Raw genomic sequence first — 12,267 nt, 5'->3', positions numbered from 1 at the left:
AAAGAAGAAAGCTAGAAGTCATTTTTAGAAATCTTTAGATAAGTAGTAAAAATATAAAATAGCTGTTGAAAAGAATGGGAGTGGGATATAAATAAAAGTTAAAAAATTATACAAAATAAACCACATTGATATTTCAAAAGAAAATACAATATATTCAAAGAAATCTATCCTTGTATAAGTAATAGATTCAATGTTAATGCCTGAGTAAATATGTAGGTACTATAACTTCCTGCATAATTGGAAAGGGTAGAAAAACAAATGATAAAGCTATTTAAAGGAAAAATGTTTTCAAAATTCGAACCAGGTATATTTATGTTTTGTCTTTTTTAAGTGAATATATAACAAGAAGAAGAGAATTTGTACAGTGAGAAGAGCATGGAATTTGGACAGAAAGCACCAGGATATTTTACATATTTCATTCTATTCAGAGCTTTATATTCTTGAGTCATTTATTTAAACTCCCATTGTCCTCAGGTTCTTAAGCTGTAAAATTAAGAAAACATCCACCCTTCAGCCACTACATAAGGTTATGGTAAATGTTGCAGGATAACCTAGAGCTTCACAAAAACCGAGAGCAAAATTTCTTGTAGGCTTATTTTAAGCTTACAGCTAATTTGATAATTGACCTCTGTACTCTACTTTTTCTGTTGGTAAAACCTACTTAAAAGATGTTGTGCAAATAAATTTCATTATGTATGTTATTTTCTGTATTAAAAATTTAGTATAAATACAGATACAGTAAAATTCCAAATTTGTATTATAAAATAATAGTTAGCATTAATGCTCTCCTTGAATTATTTTTTGAAAACTGCATGAAAATTTCAGCATATCAAACTGTCAATGAGAAACATTATACTTCTAACAAGAAAACAAAAAGTTTTGAAAGTAGCTCTTTATCCTCCCCTTTTCTCTTTTAGAACACAGAGTGGAATTTAAGTATTTATTTTTGTCATGTGATAGGGACACAGATGATTGGTTTTTATTAAGGTGATTTGCATAGACTGAAAGTCACCCTTTTTTAGTGTATATTTCTCCATGTTTTGACACATAAAGATACAAAATAGCTCCATTACTCCAAAATATTAACTTTATAGCCAACCCACCTCCCTTATTTCCCAGCACCTGCAGGCCCTGATTTGTTTTTATTTTTATTTTTATTTTTTTTTTTAAAGATTTTATTTATTTATTTGACAGAGATAGAGACAGCCAGTGAGAGAGGGAACACAAGCAGGGGGAGTGGGAGAGGAAGAAGCAGGCTCATAGCGGAGGAGCCTGATGTGGGGCTCGATCCTATAACGCCTGGATCAGGCCCTGAGCCGAAGGCAGACGCTTAACCGCTGTGCCACCCAGGCGCCCCCCTGATTTGTTTTTATTCCTATAATTTTGTATTTGCAAGAATATCATAAAAATGGAATCAGTCACTTAGAGCCTTTTGAGTCTGCTTCTTTTGCTTAGCAGGACGTATTTGAAATTCATCCATATTGTCAGGTGTATCAGTAGCTCATTCCTTTTCATTGCTGAGTAATATTCCATTGTATGGATATACTACATACAGTTTGTTGATCTAGTCTCCAGTTGAGGGGCATTTAGATTGCTTCCATTTTTTTTTTTGCAGTTACAAATAAAATCAACATGAATATTTGCCTAAAGGTTTTTATGTGAATATAGATTTCCTATTTACTTATTTACCCATTCATTTTGGTAGGTTTCTGTTTCACTTGGACAAATACTTAGAAATAGGATTGCTGGCTCATGTAATAAATATATGTGTAACTTTAAAGGAAACCATAGTTTCCCAAAGTAACTATATTATTTTACAATCCCATTGATAATATATTAGAGTCAGTTGCTTTGTACCTTGTCAACACTTGGTATTGTCAGTTTTACTTTTAAGAGGCATTCCTATAGCTATGTCATGGTTAGTGTGGTAGGTTAATTTTTCAAGTTAATTCCCTATATTCAAACTCCTCCAGTTAATGCAGAAAAGTTATCAGGAATCTTCAATGAGGGGAATATATCCAGGTACAGGTGAAATGTTAGTGACTTCTCTTAAAATGTAACTTGATTGCCAGTGAGACTATTTTTTCTGTAGCTTGTCCCATAGTGTTTAAGGCACCACATATCTTGTATGATTAAATGTATTATATATGAAGCATGGGTTTAGTTTCTCTTTAGATTAGCTGAGAGAAGCAGTGGTTTCCTGTAATGTACTGTGTAATGACAAAAGGTAACAAATACATAGAAATTAAGAAACTTTGGGATACCTAGGTGGCTCAGTCAGTTAAGCAGATGCCTTCAGCTCAGGTCATAATCAAGGGTCCAGTGATCGAGTCCCGCATCAGGCTTCTTGCTCAGTGGGAGCCTGCTCCTCCCTCTGCCTACTGCCTCCCCTGCTTGTGCACTCTCTCAAACAAATAAATAAATAACCTAAAAAAAAAAAGAAATTAAGGAAATTTTATAGCCAAAACTAAGTACTACAAATTAATTTCTGATTATAAAATTCAAGACGCATAAACTACCACTGAATATAAACTTTAATAATAGAATCTTCTATGTCCTTTTCCTAGTGAGATGATCATACAATACTTTTTAGAATATTCTCTTACGTGGTAAACACATTCTTTTGTTTGCCTTACGTCTCAACATGAGCTATGCATCTGCATAACTTTAAAAAACATCTCCTACAAGTCTCCTTTGTACATGCTGATATGAAGAGAACATTTTCTATGGAATATCAGTCCCAGAAGTCAAGTTGCAATGATTTGGGAGTGTCAAATATGGAAGGACAAAGGAGAAAAGAGCAGAGCCATCAGTCCTGTTTTCGTTACCAAGTGTTAATTCAAGAGTCTATTGTGACTTCAATGACACATGAAATGCAACTGTTTATTTATCCAGGATCCACTTTAATCAATGTCTAAGTGCCTAATTTTAAAACTCAGGTCCACAGATTTCAGGAGGTTCATAAATTCCCTGAAATCGTATGTAAGGATTATTTTTGTGTCCATGTATATGTTTGTTTTTTGGTGGTTTTTGTTTTGTTTGGGTTTTTATTTATTTGTTTGTCCCTGAAGGGAAGATTCTTGACTCTCCTAAAAGAAGTTTAGAATCACCACTTTAGGAATTATCAAGGTGTATTCACATCATGGTTTTCCAAAGGTCTAGCATTGCATTAACATCCAGGATATGGCAAGAGCAGTATTATGGGAGGACTGGCACAGTGGTCCAATAGCAAATCATCCAGAGGGTAAACACAGGCTTTCATGCCCGAGTAGCAAAGAAAATAAATGTAATGATAGTAGGCACTGTCCGTCTCTCTCTCACACACACATGAATACACACACACACACACACACACACACTCATTTTGAAGTTTCCCTTCTTTTCCTGTTTTTTTTTAATACTGTAACTCTAGCAACCATTAAACAATAAAACAAGAAAATATGTACCTGATAGGATGTTTTTTACCCCTATTTTGCTTTCTCAGGTCCTTCTACATAGAATGAATTTTTCTACTGCATTCTTATTTCCCTACCACCTCTGTACAGCTAACACCAGTCATCATGGCATCTATAAATTATTTCATCTAGCCTGTCCCCAATCTTCAGTTATGTGGCCCACCATACTTTGTGTACACCCCTATTTTGGGGAGTACAGCATCATTATAGCATTTTCTTTGATGAACTAGATGTATAATAGGTAATGGCTTGTGGCAGTGAACAAGTTAGAAAGAATTTATGTTTTCACAAAGCTATATTCCATGGATAAAGACAAATATTAAATGTGTGATAATTATAGCTAAAGAGAATTACTATAAAACTAGGTTTTATTTATATTTTTCCCTATTGCCTAGTCCATTTTGAATCATAGAAAATGCTCAGTAAATAATTATTGGCTGAGTAAAGGAATGGGGGCATGATTTAAATGCTCTTCTCTGATAAGGTCTTTGATTTCTCCAGGACATATTAGCTTCCACAGCTCTTTGTTCATGTCACTTCTTAATATCCCTTCATAATATTGATGGTAATTTATCTGCTTAAATAACCATGAGCTACTTGAGGGCAAGTCCTGTACATTTTCTATGAATAATCTCCAAATTAATAAACCTTTTGAGCTCACCCTTTCTTTAATATTGTTCTGAATTACTTTGACTGATTTTTTTAATGGGCAACCACCCTTGTGTTAGTGAAATAAAGTCCAATTGTTCATTATGTATCATGCGTTCTGTTTATTGTCAGAATCCATAGCAAGTAAGGAACTTTTTTCTCTATTTTATATGCTAAGGAAGAATGTGTGTAAGATTGGTATTATTTCTTCTTTATATATATGCAAGAATTCACTGAGGAAAGCACATGGACCTGGAATTTCTTTGCATGGGTATTTTTAATAAGACTTTCAACTTTTTTCATAGATAGGAGGCTAATTAAATTTCTGATTTCTTATTGTATCAGTTTGGGAAAACTGTAGTTTTTGAAGAATTTGTCTATTTCATTTAAATTATAAAATGTAATGATATGAAGTGGCTCGTATTATTTCCTAAATAGCATTTTAATGATTGCAAAAACTATATTGATGTTATCTTGTTATTTCTTTTTTTTATTGAGGGATAATTGACATATTATATTATATTATATTATATTATATTATATTATATTATATTTCCTGTTCTTTATTATTGATTGTTAGATTCAGTTATAATGTGCATAGGATGTAAATTGTGATACTCAGTGACCACTTAAAATACGTCTGGACATTAGTAGCCTTGGAAATTACTTTAGAAAAGAAATCATATTAAATCAAGATAAAAGGATCCTTTATAACTTTGGTGATTGATGACATAGTTGGGTAACATCTACCTGGGGTGCTACTAGGTGCTTGTTGAAGGCTTAGGAATAATTTGTTCAATTTCCCCAAAATTTTAGTTTCATGCTAAGGAACACAGGGTCCGATTATAACACACTGTTTTCCCAGTCTGAGTTCTGAATCATTTGCTAAGTAAGAAAAATAATTAAAGTAGATAAAGACCAAAATAGGACTGATTACCAATGAAGGCTAGGTTACAGAATATGGCAAAAATATATTTTGCAACAATGATCATCCTAATGATTAATGCGTCATTTGATAGACATTATATCCCACTATACTCTCAGTCATAGCTAATGCCATAAAATTCCTCCTTAATTCTTTTTGTTAATAAAACTTCCTAAAGTCATGGTAGGGTGGAGCAGCACAGAAGGTATATTCCTTGAGCTGAAGGGAGGAAGAAAAAGTGCACTGTTTATCTCTCAAACTCATTTATGAGGTAAGTCACTCTTCTTTCCCTGGGAGAAGCCAAGAGTGTTATAGAATTGTAGATCCCTCTGCATGAAAGGAAACATCACGTGTGACAAATAAGTATTGTCCTCTTACAGGAAAGTGTCTTACAAGCTCTGTTAACCCCAGACCAGGAAGGAATGGAGTTCCTAACACAGCTGTAGATCCTAGCTCTGCTTTCTCCCAGCACATTATTTAAAAAGTTTTTGCAGATATAGGAAGAAGAGGAAACTACTCTAACCCCAGAGCAGCTGACTGAGCTACAATCACCAAGTATAACCACATCTCCCGGGATTTGCATGATTTGAGAGAGCAGCTGCTATGTTATTCTAACATTGGTGTAAAAACATGGGTTCAAGGGAAAGTCAAGAAAATTTTCTCTTTTGAATTCCCCAAGGAGAACTCATAGCTAGCATCTTCATAAGCTTGAAGTGAGGGGAGAGGGATAGCATTCCTCAAACTGAATTTTAAAGAGTTCAATCTAGATATTCCTATAAATGTCTTTCTAATATTTGAGAATATCTACCATTTTTTCTTCTACTGCTTAACCTGAGTATTGCTTCTTACATTTGAACCTATTGCTTTTCTGTTCTGCCTTGGTAACTATAGTAAACAGGTGTTTGTTATCCATATTACCGCAAAAAAAAAAAAAAAAAAGTTTTACAGGCTTGCGGTTTGCCATTAGGCATCTGTCTGGACATATCTTCCCATTGCTCATATCATCCGTATGCTGTACTTTCTGTTATCCTAAGACATCATAGAAACTTTATTAAGAGAATTTGGTGAAATACTATATTTAGAAAGAAAGCATTTATTTGTCCATTCTTCACATGGCTGTTTGATTATCGTTGTAGTTCAGAGTCACACATGAGTAGATTTATATCATGCAGTAGAAATGTCGTGCAGAGTAAAAGTACTGATAGAAATAACCTAGACCCAGAAATGAAGGTGAGAATCTCAGAAATCAACAGGGACACTTCCAAATTATTTCTGGTTTCTGTTTTTAAAAAACCTATAGGGCTTTATCAAATGGACACTTCAACACCATTGCCCTAAGGAATACAAAAACTGAAATAGAAGATAAATGTCGGATAGAAGGTGACAGACTGCAGTAATGTTCTTAGCCAAGATTGGTATAAAGAAGGCTGTGCTGGTACAAGCAATCATCTCCCTAAGCAAAACCAGATATCCAGCCAGGAATTGTTTTAGTCTATTCCTTGAAGATCCTATCAGTGAACTCGGTGTCCAGCTACTATCTTTTCCATTCCCAGTTAAACATTAGCTTTGTTCTGTCTCATGGAACCTGAAAAAATTAGGAACGGATCTCTAAAATTGTAGCCTGACAAATGTCTCTAATCTTAGAGGGTCAAGCAAAAGGATACAATTCTGAATGTGTGCAAAGCTAAAATAATCATTATTGGTTATATTCAAAGGAAGAAAAGCAACTTGGGCAAAATCGTATTTAATCTTAAGGGGTAATAGTAAAATGTAGTATAGGTATAAGTATCCTTAGTCCTATAAGTATCCAATAATCCTATACATTTAATTTTTTTGTAATAATATCTATGAGAATATAACAATTCCCATGCAGTTGTTTCATGGGCCAAAATCCAAATTAATATATGAAGATTCTGTTTCTACTCATGCTTTTGGAAAACAAACAAATTCCTTACATAATAGAAAGCTATAATTAACCTATTTCATTGATTTTGTTAGAGTACCTAGATAACAGAGAAAATGAGAAAGAGGTTGGCTAGTTTGAGTAGCATAAAACCAGACTATCAGAAAGATCCTTGCCCAATTGGAAAATGGCTCCTTCAAGAAGGAGATATGCTGAAATAGGGGTAGTCTAACACCTCCCAACATTCATATTACATTTGAAACATAGGTACCCCCAGTGTGTGCTGAAACTGTCCTTGGAGTGACTTGGAGTGACAGTTGTTAAATGTTCAGAACTGTGAAGACCAGTTGCTGTCACTTTGTTGGTTCAAAATAGGCCAGGATGGGAATATGTACATCTTGGGAAAAAAACAATACTACAAATCAAGGCCATATTTTTTTTTTCTTTAAGAGAGCTGGTTGTTAAATATTTACCAGCATAGCAATGATAATATCTCATCCTAAGACAATTAATTATTATATTCTTTAGGAGATATCATAATATGTACAACATAACAGCTACATTAAATAGCTAACATATGTGTTCTGGTTAGCCAAACAAAAGGGAATATTTGGTTCTTCCTCAATACCGAAGTGAAAATTGGCCCTATTCAGTCAAAGAGAGGTACTAAATCATGTAAGAATATAATTATAAAACTCTCTAAATGTGTTAGAAAATAGTTGAGTAAAGTAAAAGAGGAAGAATGGTACCCAGTGGGAGTATAAATAACACACTGTGGAAATGTTACAAGACTTCACTTGTGCCCCTCCCTCAGGGTGATGAAAATGTGAAAAACAAATACACCTGCACATGGAACTACTTGATCCAACTGTTGTTAGGAATTAAATAATGCTGAAACCAAAAGATTGCTTTATCTGGATTTTATCCTACATGTAAAAGTAACAAAAGGTGTTTTGTCAAGTAAAATCAGTACAAAGCTATTAACTTATAAGAATAGTAGCATAGAACAAATATGGCAGTGTTGACTCTCTTAGAACAAGTCACTTTCTTACAAGTCATAAAAATTATGCAGAAATATTTCACACCCTGAAACTCAGAAAATACTAGAAGAGCTTGTAACCTGAACATACACTATTAAATAATGACTAAAAATTAATTTTATTAATCTCAACTGAACTGCTACATAAAGGTGAAATGAAGACCATTCACAGAAAATAAATATATCAAACTGAGAAAATATAAAAGAATGACTTTTGATTCCCTTTTAAAGTCATGGTCGTAGAAACAAGCCCATTTATTAATAGAGTGAAATTTATCTTCAAGGAGAAGAAAAATATTGCAGGAGCAATAAACATTTTAGATTAGTCCATAACAGATCCACTGTTAGGTGCCTGTTAACACACTATATAAACTATCAATTGATTCAGACACTATGCCCAGTATATTTTACTGAATACCATTAAATTAGCATTTATTTTGGTTTGGGGGCATCTGGGTGGCTCAAGCATCAGATTCTTGATTTTGGCTCAGGTCATGATCTCAGGGTCGTGAGATCGAGCACCCATGTGGGGCTCAGCACAGAGTCTGCTTGAGATTTTCTCTGTCCCTCTCCCTGTACCCCTCTTCCCCACTCACATGCACTCTCTCTCTGTGTCACTCAAAATAAATAAATAAATCTTTTATAAAAATTAGCATTTATTTTGGTAGTTTAATAAAGTTAGCCCATTTTGTGGTAATAAAAATGAAATAATAACGGAAAAAAGAACTAAGCAATATGGAAGGGTATAAGAAAATAATCCCAACTCTCTTTACAATTACAGTAACTAGATGTACATGAATCCTTTTTAATGTATGCACATGCACACACACATACACTTTCACATACATTATTATAAGTATTTTTTCCATGTAGAATTTTAATTATATGTAATTTTTTAAGTTAATTGAAGTCTATAGTTCACATCGGAGCTCACTTTTTGTGCTGTGCCATTCTGTTAGTTTTGACAAGCATATGTTTTATATCCATCGTTACAGTATCATACAGAATATCTTCTACCAGGTTAAAAATCCCGTGTTCTGCATTTTTATCCTCCCTTCCTTTCCCAAGCCTCTAGCATGTACTTTAAATGTTTCTATAGTTTTGCCTTTTCCAGAATGCCATATAAATGGAATCATATGGTAGGTGATATTTCACACTTAACTTCTTTCATTTAACAATCTACATTTAAGGTTCTTCATATTTTGTTCATAGTTTGGCAGTGTTCTGTTTTTTGCTTTTTGCTTTTTTTTTTTAATAATGATTTTTTATTATATTATGTTAGTCACCATACAGTACATCCCCGGTTTCCGATGTAAGGCTCGATGATTCATTAGTTGTGTATAACACCCAGTGCACCATGCAATACGTGCCCTCCTTACTACCCATCACCGGCCTATCCCATTCCCCCACCCCCCTCCCCTCTGTGGCCCTCAGTTTGTTTCTCATAGTCCATAGTCTCTCATGCTTCATTCCCCCATCTGATTATCCCCCTTTCTTTATCCCTTTCTTCCCCTACCGATCATCCTAGTTCTTATGTTCCATAGATGAGAGAAATCATATGATAGTTGTCTTTCTCTGCTTGACTTATTTCACTTAGCATTTTCTCCTCCAGTGCTGTCCATGTTGTAGCAAATGTTGAGAACTCATTCTTTGCTTTTTGCTTTTGTCATTGAATAATATTGCATTGTGCCCAAGAATCAGTTTGTTTTATCAATTCAACTACTGAGGAACATTGTTGTTTTTTCCAGATTTTGGTAATTATAAGCAAACTGTTATAAACATTTGTGTGCAGGTTTTGTGCAGACTTACATTTTCAACTCATTTGGGTAATTATCTATGAGTGCAATTGCTGGATACCTAAACATTGTTGTTTTAATTTGCATTTCCCTGATAACATATGATGTGGGTCATCTTCTCATATGCTTACTTGCCATGTGTGTATCTTCTTCGGAGAGATGTCTCTTCAGATTTCTTACTCAATTTCTAACTAAATTGTTGTCTTGTTGATTTTTGAGTTCTTTGTATATTTTAGATAACAGTCATTTTTCAGATGTGCCTTTTGCAAATATGTTCTTCCAGTCTATTTTGTCTTTCATTCTTTTAAGAGTGTCCTTCACAAAAAAAAAAAAAAGTTTTTATTGTTATTGAAATCTAACTTTTAAATTGTTTCTTTCATGGATAGTTCTTTTGCTGTCGTACCTAAAAAGTCAGCACCAAACCCAAAATCACTTAAATTCTTGGGGATCCCTGGGTGGCCCAGTTGCTTAAGCATCTGCCTTTGGTTCAGGTCATGATCCCAGGGTCCTGGGATCCAGTCTCACATTGGGCTCTCTGCTCAGTGGGGAGCCTGCTTCTCCTTCTGTCTGCTCTGCCTGCCGCTCCCCTTGCTTGTGCTCTCTCTCTCTGACAAATAAATAAAATCTTTAAAAAATTTTTTTCTTCTTTATTATCCTCCAAAGTTCTATACTTTTGCATTTTATATATAGCTCTCTTTATGTTCCATTTTGAGTTAATTTTTTCTAAAAGATGTAAGATCTGTATCAATATACTTCTTTTTTTTTTTTTCATGTGAATATTCAGTTTTCCCAGCACTATTTCTTGGAAAGTTTATCTGTTCTTCAATGAATTGCCTTTGTTTCTTTGTCAAAGATCAATTGACTATATTTGTGTGGGTCTATTTCTGAACTCCATACAGTTCCATTTGTTTGTCTATTTCATCTCCAATACTGCGTTGTTCTTATTAATATCTTTACAATAAGTCTTAAAGTCGGGTAGTGTCAGTCCTCTGACTTTGTTCTTCCTTAGTATTGTGTTGACTACTTGGTTCTTTGTCTTTCCATATACACTTTAAAATCAGTTTGTTCATATCCACAAAATACCTTGCTAGGATTTAGACCGTGTTAATTCTATAGACGTACTTGGGAAGAACTGACATTTTAACAATACTGAGTCTCCTTATTCATAAACATGAAATATCTCTCAATTTATTTAGATATTCTTTGGTTTATCTCATTACAGTTTCTAACAAATTATTCTTATGGTTTTGTTACGTTAATATAAATGACATTGTGTTTTTACTTTCAAATTCCTATCAGTCATAGTTGTCATAAAAAAGCAATTGACTTTTGCATATAAGTCTTTAATATTGCAACCTTGCTACAAACAATTCTTAGTTCTAGGAGGGTTTTTTGCTGTTGTTGTTGTTGAATTTTGGGGATTTTCTACATTGACAAGAATGCTAACTGAAAACAAAAATAGTTTTATTTCTTCCTTTCCAATATGAATATTTCTTTATCTTATCTCATTAGCTAATGCTTACAGTATGATGTTGAATAGGAATGGAAATAGGAGATATTCTTGCTTTATTCTGGATATTATAGAGAAATTAGTATCACTGAATATCATGTTAGTTGTAGGCTTTTTGTATATGTTCTTTAACAAGTTGAGGAATTTCCTCTCTATTCCTAGTTTGCTTAGTTTTTTTATGAATGGTTTGGGATAGTGTCAAATGATTTTTCAGCATCTATTAATATTGTAATTTGATTTTTCTTCTTTAGCCTGTGGTGTGATAGATAACATCATTTGATTTTTGGAAGTTGAACCAGACTCACATACCTGAAGTAAGTACCACTTGGCTGTGGTGTATAAATTTTATACTTTGCTTGATTTGATTTGCTAATGTTTTGCTGAGGATTTTTACACCAATGTAAATAAGGGATAGGTCTGTACTTTTCTTTTTTAATAATGGCTTTACTTGGTTTTATAATTAGGGTAATTCTGTCTTCATTGAATGAATTAGAAACTGTTCCCTCTTCTATTTTCTGGAGGAAATTACAGAATATATAATTTTTCCTTAAATTTTTGATAGAATTCACCAGTCAAACCACATGAACCTGGTCATCTGTTCTGTGGAAAGTTATTAACAATGACTTGATTCCTCTGATAGGTATGGGTCTTTCAGGTTACCTGTTTCTCCTTGTGTGAATTTTGGCAGCTGCATCTTTCAAGAGACTGGCCAATTTCAGATAGGTTGTCAAATTTGTGGGCATAGAGTTGTTCATATTTAATGTCCATGGTATCAGTAGTAGCGGTTCCTTTTAAATTTCTGATAAATCTAATTTATTCTCTCTCTTTGGTTAGCCTGGCTAGGGATTTATCAATATTATTGAACTTGAGTTTTGTTGATTTTTCTCTATATATGTCCTGTTTCCTATTTCATTGACTCCTGCTCTAATATTTATTGTTACTTTTCTTCCGCTTGCTTTAGGTATATATGGCTTTTTTTTCCCCTCAGTTG

The 12,267-nt window shown here is 33.7% G+C and overlaps 1 long non-coding RNA gene across 1 annotated transcript in view; it reads left to right on the top strand.

Moving 5' to 3' along the window:
• Positions 1-12,267, top strand: part of LOC148109286 (uncharacterized) — a 49,444-nt gene that overhangs the window by 20,430 nt on the left and 16,747 nt on the right. The window contains exon 2 of the long non-coding RNA XR_015726015.1: positions 11,528-11,590. This is a non-coding gene — a long non-coding RNA (uncharacterized LOC148109286). The remainder of the gene's footprint in view (positions 1-11,527; positions 11,591-12,267) is intronic.

The sequence above is a fragment of the Ursus americanus genome, chromosome 11 (assembly GCF_024610735.1).
Source record: "Ursus americanus isolate L20-20 chromosome 11, mUrsAme1.1.p, whole genome shotgun sequence".
NCBI classification, from domain to species: domain Eukaryota; kingdom Metazoa; phylum Chordata; class Mammalia; order Carnivora; family Ursidae; genus Ursus; species Ursus americanus.
Note: the sequence above shows the minus strand (reverse complement) of the source record. Positions and strands in the feature narration are given on the sequence as shown.